The sequence below is a fragment of the Calidris pugnax genome, unplaced genomic scaffold (assembly GCF_001431845.1).
Source record: "Calidris pugnax isolate Ruff unplaced genomic scaffold, ASM143184v1 scaffold15, whole genome shotgun sequence".
Taxonomy (NCBI): Eukaryota; Metazoa; Chordata; class Aves; order Charadriiformes; family Scolopacidae; genus Calidris; species Calidris pugnax.
The window spans coordinates 4,418,985-4,426,526 of NW_015090774.1; the positions used below are offsets into that span (position 1 = coordinate 4,418,985).

At 42.6% G+C, this 7,542-nt stretch overlaps 2 long non-coding RNA genes across 2 annotated transcripts in view; one reads left to right on the forward strand and one right to left on the reverse strand.

Annotated features, from left to right (window-relative positions):
- The window catches only part of LOC106889008, a 1,650-nt gene extending 836 nt beyond the window's left edge, over positions 1-814 (forward strand). The window contains exons 2-3 of the long non-coding RNA XR_001412242.1: positions 182-269; positions 574-814. This is a non-coding gene — a long non-coding RNA (uncharacterized LOC106889008). The remainder of the gene's footprint in view (positions 1-181; positions 270-573) is intronic.
- A 2,540-nt stretch (positions 815-3,354) lies between these two features.
- LOC106888995 lies at positions 3,355-7,333 on the reverse strand. The gene is made up of 2 exons (XR_001412238.1): positions 4,742-7,333; positions 3,355-3,906 (listed from the first exon to the last, which is right to left on the reverse strand). It is a non-coding gene; the product is annotated as an uncharacterized LOC106888995 (long non-coding RNA).
- Positions 7,334-7,542: the final 209 nt, after the last annotated feature.

Consider the following 7,542-nt stretch of genomic DNA (forward strand, 5'->3'; position numbering starts at 1 on the left):
GCGCCGGGCGGTGGCGGTTGGGGGCGGTGGCGGCGGGGGAGAGGGGCGCGCGCGCCGCCTGAGGCAGCCGGGTGGGCCCGCGCACTGAGCGCACGCGGTATTTTATATCTACGTGGTAATATCGACCCGTCCGGAAAGTTTTAATCTGATTGTGTTTCTCCTCGTCCCGGTCTCCTGGCAGTGGGGGGCAGAGCCCGGCGGGGAGCTGTGAAAGGCCTCAACTTGGATTCAAGTCCCTGACCATCAAGAGAGGACGTTGTTGCAGGAAGGTAGCTCTGCTGGGACGGGGCCTATTTTCACTCATTTCTGTTTAATCGATCTCTTTCATTCAGCAAATAATTAGATAATGCTGCAGTCCCTGGGGGTCGTTTGGAGGTTTCTGTTTGTTTAATTTGGGAGAAAGGGTTGTTTGTGTGGTTTTGCCCACCACCCGGATGACACCACCACGCACCCACCAAGAGAACTCGGCTTCAAATGCCCCTTTTCAGCCAGCTAAGTAGCTGCAGAGCGTGGTGCAGCAATAAAAAAAAAAAAAAGCCAACCATAGTCACAATAGCTTCCTGCTCTTTTCAGGGAAGTTGTAGACAAGACATGGAGAGTGGCAATCATCACAATGGTTGTAATGGACCAGTACAATCGCTGGTTGCAAACTCAGCATCCTGTTGTGGCAGAAGAGGTAGAAGACATGCTAGTGCTTCAGAGACAGCTTTTCAGTGGCTGGAGAAGCTGAATTCTCTTTAAAATAAAAATCAAGAGATTACTTGTCTCCTAGCCTGACAGTCTGATCAGCTGTTCCCTCTGTAACACCGGGTTGAATCTTGTAATGCCCGGCTGACCCTGTCTGAAGGCCCATTCTCAGAAGGGATCACCATTTTGAAGGGTCTTAGGCACTTCATCTGTGAGACTGAATACCCAGCGTAAATCTTTCAGCTTGAATGTTCTTACTGCTTTTGATTCTTTACTTCCACCATCATCACCAGATGACCCTGGTCGTTAAGGTCAATCCACTTGACCAAAGCTGAAGGACAGAAAAGTGAGGGGACGGTGGTGACAGTACACAGAAAGGGAAGTGAATAGCAGGGTGTGGCTGGACAAGATGAAAGACATCATGGCTGACATAGTAATCAGTGTGAATGACAATCTAGGCATCCAGCTCCAGAAATAAGCACTGGACGGTATTTCTCACAGAACAGTCTTGAGAAACTTAATGTTGCAAACACCATGGCTGCCACTCTGTGGCTACATCTGCCTTAGCAAGTCGTGCTGGCCAGTGGGGGCGGAACCATAGACTGTTGCCATAAAGAGCCAGATGTCCACATCAGGAACATTTTACAGGGTTTTATTTTGGACTAGGTGTAATCTGGTGCTGTCACAGAATCATATAATAGTTTAGGTTGGAAGGGGCCTTAAAGACCTAGTTCCAATCTCCCTGCCATGGGCAGGAACACCTACTAGAGCAGGTTGCCTGGTCTTGAACGCTTCCACGGAAGGGGCATCCACAACTTCTCTAGGCAACCTGTTCCAGTCTCTCACCACTCTCACAGTAAAGAATTTCTTCCTAATATCAAATCTAAATCTCCCCTCTTTCAGTTTAAAACCATTACCCCTCATCCTATCGCTACACTCCCTGATAAAGAGTCCCTCCCATCTCTCCTGTAGCCCCCTTTAGGTACTGGAAGGCTGCAATAAGGTCTCTCTGGAGCCATCTCTTCTCCAGGCTGAACAACCCCAGCCTTTTCAGCCTGTTTGCAGACTGAGTGTCAGTGGTGGGATCACGTTGAATGTGTTTCTGAAAAACATCTGGTTTAGTATCATCTGAAAATGATCCACTTTGTATGCCCAGATGCCACTCCAAAATGTGAAGCAAGACAATGTTAGTGAGGACAACTGGGAGACCAACTTCAAAAATGCACTTCTGATCTGAGCAAAAATGGCAGTGTCGATGCACCCTACATGTTGGCTGATGCTCAGTGCAGTATTAGTTCTCGGTATTTTCTATTAGTGTGTGTGACAGCCACTATGGCCTGAAATTCAGATAACAAAACATTCAGACGCTACTGTTCTGAAGGTTATTTCTGGGAAAAAAAATAATGGGGTTAACACAGCAGAATTAGCAAAGGACTATGAAATAACTTTCATAGTCAGTATGCAGTGTGCAACCCCAAACAGAGTTTGGCTATAAAGAACACCTGGCAAAGCAAACGCCATGATTTTTCACTCACCCAGGAGTGCAAAATATGTGCAGATGTAAAGAAAAAAGCCATACCACCTGTCAAGCAAAGACCATTCACAGCAAGATAGTGTTTCTACAGCCCTCACTCTTCTAGGAAATATAGACATATGAGAATCAAAACCTTTTTTGTAATATTCAGTCTAAAGGTCAGAGTCTTTATGTGGAGGGAAAGACAATGGAATTGATGAAACTTCAATCAGAGAAGGAACCAGATTCTTAAAGTAGAAATGTATGGGACTTTGTTAGAAAGTCATCAATACATAAAAAGGATTTTTCAAATCCTGGAATAGCTGAATGCTTGGATAAGTATTTCTGTGTTTCATAAATCTCTCTGAAGGTTCTGTCCTGAAAATGCAGGAACTAGGTTTTACAGCCAGGACAGGCTGGGTTAAAAGCCAAGTCTCCTAAGTCACACGTAGCTTCCCCGTAACTTAGACCTGGATGAAACTTTGAGTTCGATTACAGCTGCTTCCCTTCCACCCTGCTCAGTCCTGAACACACACATCCAAAATGCTCCTAAACCTCTGTTGTCAGAACTAGGCTTTGGAAGCCAGAGCCCAGAAAAGGTAAGCTCTGAAGATTTAACAGAAAGTTTGTTAATCAAGGATGCTCATTACTGACTTACTCTTTTGAGTGTGGTGATGCATGCTGTGTAAGTTACACGAACACGGATAAGTCTTGCCACACTTCCCAATGCATTGGCAACAGTTTGGATTCTGTAAAATAAATAAAATCCAATTTCTATTGCCACTTCAAACATGCCAAGTAAAATGGGATATCAAGAAATGCCTAGAATTACTCACTCTCCATATTGTTGTTATTACTATTTTGCACAGTAAGTCTAAATTACAGTTCACAGAGAATTTTAAAATTTATTATAAAATATATTCCACTTTGCAGGCAGGGACAGAAACTGAGAGCAATGGAGAGTTTGGGATTGCAGCCCCCTGCAAACTGGCTTAATCATCCTTCACTGCACAGAGCGTTACCTAACTTGTGCTGTTGCTGCAGCAACTTTTCCCAACCCCTGAACGGTGCCACAAAGGTGCTGCCTTAATATAGATAAGTAGTTTCACTGTCTTTTTACATAGAAGATACAGCCAGTTGAAAACAAAAGACAGTTTAAAGGGAAACATTAGTTTAATTGTTTCAAAACCACTGGGAAGTATTGATATACGTAATGAAACATTTTATTTTCAACAGTCTTTCGTGTTAAAAATAGAGAGAAAGGCCAGATAAGGGGTGTCTTCTTTTAATCACCATAATATAAATACCAAGTAATATGGTTAGAATTGGATTGTCTGAAGGTAATAGCTATTTACAATATTCTGAAGTCACTACTTTTAACTTATGTATGTTGCCCAATTTCCTAAAGTAAAGGTACACTACTTTTACTCCAGAAGACCCCAAAGACATACATACTTGCAAATGTTCAAACGCTTGTTTAGAACCTGGTTTGGTTCCTCTCTACATCAGAGTTGTTAGCATTGGGAGATTGCATTTCTAACCCTCCTCCTGGGACTCCATCCAAAGCCTAGCTGGAAATCCTCAAGTCCCAGATTTTCCATGGTGAAATCTGTTGGGGTGGTGGCACTCCTGTCTTTAAATCCATGCTGATGTAGTTCACCTTGGAGCCCATCCTTCCCACATTAGATGCAGACTAAAATGGCTTCCTACGTAACAAAGAATACAGTTATGATAATTGATATTTTAATGATAAACAGCATTATACATTTACATGAAATTGCAGTAATATATGGGACATATATTTGTATCAAAACTGAGGGCAGGAATTTAGCAACGAAACTGACATCCCACATCAGCACTGTGGCAACAGCAGCCAGAGGCTACCTAACAATTTGGATCTGTCCTTCTTGCAAGCCATGGCTTGTAGTGTTATCAGGAGTCATAGGCACTCTCTGCCATGGTTCCTCATGTCCTGAGGTCCTAAATGCTACGCTGGTTACTTGTCTCTAAAACATGTTCTAAGCAGAGCTAAAATATATAGCTAAAAAGTCTGCTTTTTCTTGCTTGGTTCTTACCTAAATCACTTCTTTAGGGATCAGACTATCTGAAAATTGGTGATGAGTAAATGCATGACTTTTCTTTCAATTTCTGACATATTATGTCAGCTCTGTGTAGACAATTTTCTTTTTAAAACATCCTGAGACAAGAACATATGGTTCTTTCATTGTTTAATATTGCATTTTAATTCAGCTTAGAGGAATCGGCTCAGAGACGGTAACTGCTCAGTATGGCTTTAATCTGGGACCTCTGTATTCAGATTTATGCAGAAAAAGACTTGGTGCAGATGGGGAACAATAAGCCTGATGATGGGAAAACAGATTTATTTCTCTCTCTCCTGTCTCATGTCTCTCTCGTGAAGGTGACATGCTTGACATGCCAGGTCACATGGGAAGAGCACATGATGCATCCTGTGTGTCACACAGCAACAGGAATGGCTGAGTGGCTGCTCTGTTTCACAGTAAGCAGTGAAAGCGTCCTTACCAAGGCTGTTGCCGAGAAATTGCATATTGGAAGCTTCTTGATGGCTGTTCTGAAAAGCTGGTGAGGTGTGTGTTTCAGTCGCTTGTCAGCTAAAGCCCATCAATACTCCACTGGACCATATTCTGAAGCTACAAAACCCTACAAACGTACAATTACTCCTATACAAACTAAAATGGCTTTTAATATGCTCAGACAAGGCAGCTCTGCACTGAGCCAAAGCACTCACCTTCTGGTGGACTGAACATGTTTAAGCTTCTGTTTTCTTCAGAGTGTCAAATACAGATTTGGAGGTAAAATAAAGAGTGAGAAAATTAAACAAAAAGCAAAAAATCCTAGTCGGAAAGTGTACATATTTGCCCATCTTACACAATCAGCAACAATTAAATAAGATTTATTTTATAATTTATTCTTTCGTGAATGTCATTTGACAGGCTAGAATGATTATGAAATAAATTTGCTTATCACGTCTTCCATTAGAGTACAAGTTTTAGAATGATATATGCATTTCTGTGCCTTTATAAATGATAGCTTCTTTAGTCAGAGAGGGAAGGTGAAACTGAAGATTTTATAACTGGCTGGACACAGAAGATCCACATCCCTTTCTCTGATGATCTTTGAGTTCAATTAGGCTGGAGCGTCATACTCCTGCAAGCATTATGTACTTGGTGGAGCAGAGACCTGTACTTCAAGCCAAAGGCTTCAAGTTTTTAGCACGCCCAATACATGTTTATCTAATCATAATACTCAAACTAACTCTACTGGGTAGCCAAAGCTGTATGTGCAGAAAAATAAATAACAGAATTAAAACCTTTAACAGACAATTCACACACAGTTATAGTGCCTGTTTTCAATGCTTTACAATTATTTGGTATGTAAACTATTTGAAGTGTCTAAATATAACATATATTTTGGTGATAGGAAATATTTTTAAATTACAAGATCACAAAGCGTTAGAGGATCAAAAAGGCAAATTTACTGCTTGAAAACAGAGATTTTAGAGGACTTTATAAAGTAAGTCTGACTTTGAAAAAGATTATTTATGTGTCAATTTAGTGTGTAACTTAATATACTAATTTGAACAGAAAATCACTCAGTAAATTCTTGACAGTAGTCATACTATACACGGTTTTTACAATCTGTCAATGACTACAAACAAATCTGTATAGTAATTACACTACTGCAGCACTTGGGAAATATACATACAGCTCACATATCTTCCAGAATCTCCTACTGGCACTGAGAAAGTTGCTTGATTTCTCTCTTGTTCAGCTCACATCTCCAAATTAGCACAGGGATTGCCTCTTTCTTTGTACCTCTCAAGTACCTTGCACATAGAGACTTCCGAGCAACTACTGTAATATGAATTACTAATCTAGAATCTAGACTATTCCAACTTGGCCAGGAAAAACACTGCAGGGACTGCGTAAGTCTGCTCCTGGAAGTATGAATCACTGCTTTTCTCTGAGAGGAAGCTGCCAACAGCTCTTGCGGGGGACACACACCAACAAAACACACTTTACTCTGATGTCTGCTAAAGAAATCTCTTCTAGACCGTACTCACTTGGCTAGCAACTGCCTCACTGAGATCACTTCTACAACCACTGCACCTCACCTCTGCTCAGCGTAACGATAAAAGTATTTCCACCAGTGACCACGGCCAGATGCCTGGTGACTTACAGATGACTCAAAGCTCTGGTGGCCTCTGACATTGTGGAGCATGTGAAATCCTGGACACAGCTGTGTGACCTGGCTCAGAGTGAGAAATGCCTTAGCGTGGTTCCACTGATTCCTCACTGAGTGTTCCCAGACAGTAGCAGATGGCTTTTCCTCTTGTTAAGGGTTCCCAGATGCAACATGCAACAGCACTCAGTGCTGATCACCTTTTCTATCCAACATCTGTATAGAGGCTGTGGGAACGATCATAATGCAGTATATGGACTGCAGTGTTATTAATTCTACTTTATCCTTTCTTTCAATCTGGGAATTACGACTGCCCTCTGACACATTGAGAACATACAGAGAGATGAAAACCCAGCTTGACTAAGCTCAAGTCCAAACATATAAAGATGATGTGAATAAGAGAAGAAAGCCTTTGGAACATACAGTGAATCAAAGAATGCATGTAGCGGTTACTGGGATGGATGAGACAAATCCAGGGAATACAGAGGCTCATTTAGACCAGCAGCATTCCCACATGGATTGCTGTCATGAATCAGAGCCCAGCACTCTTTCTACCCCTTCTACTGTTGCCTCAACACACACCTTGCCTTCACAACGCCAGTGAGCTCGGGATGCGTCCATGTTGCCCCTTCATCTGCTTGCGTCTTGAGGAGCCCCGACAAAGTCTGCTGATGGTTTTCACATCCCTTGGTCAGCACAAGAGGCTGAAAGAGACTGTTTGCTTCAGAGCATTTACTGTGATATTCATACTTCGGGAAGAAACATTTTGCTTTCTGACCTTAAGACTGGAATTTTTTCAGTGTTTCTAAACATCTATGTGGCAATAGTCACTTTTGACAATTTGCCCGTTTTTCAGCACTCACAGCTTTTCACAAAGCCTGCATTTCTCTCATAAAACTACAAACCCAGGCAAAAGCAAAAATCCCTCTTTCCTTACCCGCCTTTCCAGGTCTCTGCGTGTGTACACGCCCTCAAGAAAGAAACCTGTTTTCTTTGCAGATCACCTCCAAGTCATTTAAGGCCGCCTCCAGGCGCAGGCAGAGCCAGGCCTTCCCCGCAGCCATTTGCGGGGCCCCGCGCTCCGCCGGCCGCCGCCGGGGCCGGGCCGGGCCCGCAGAGAG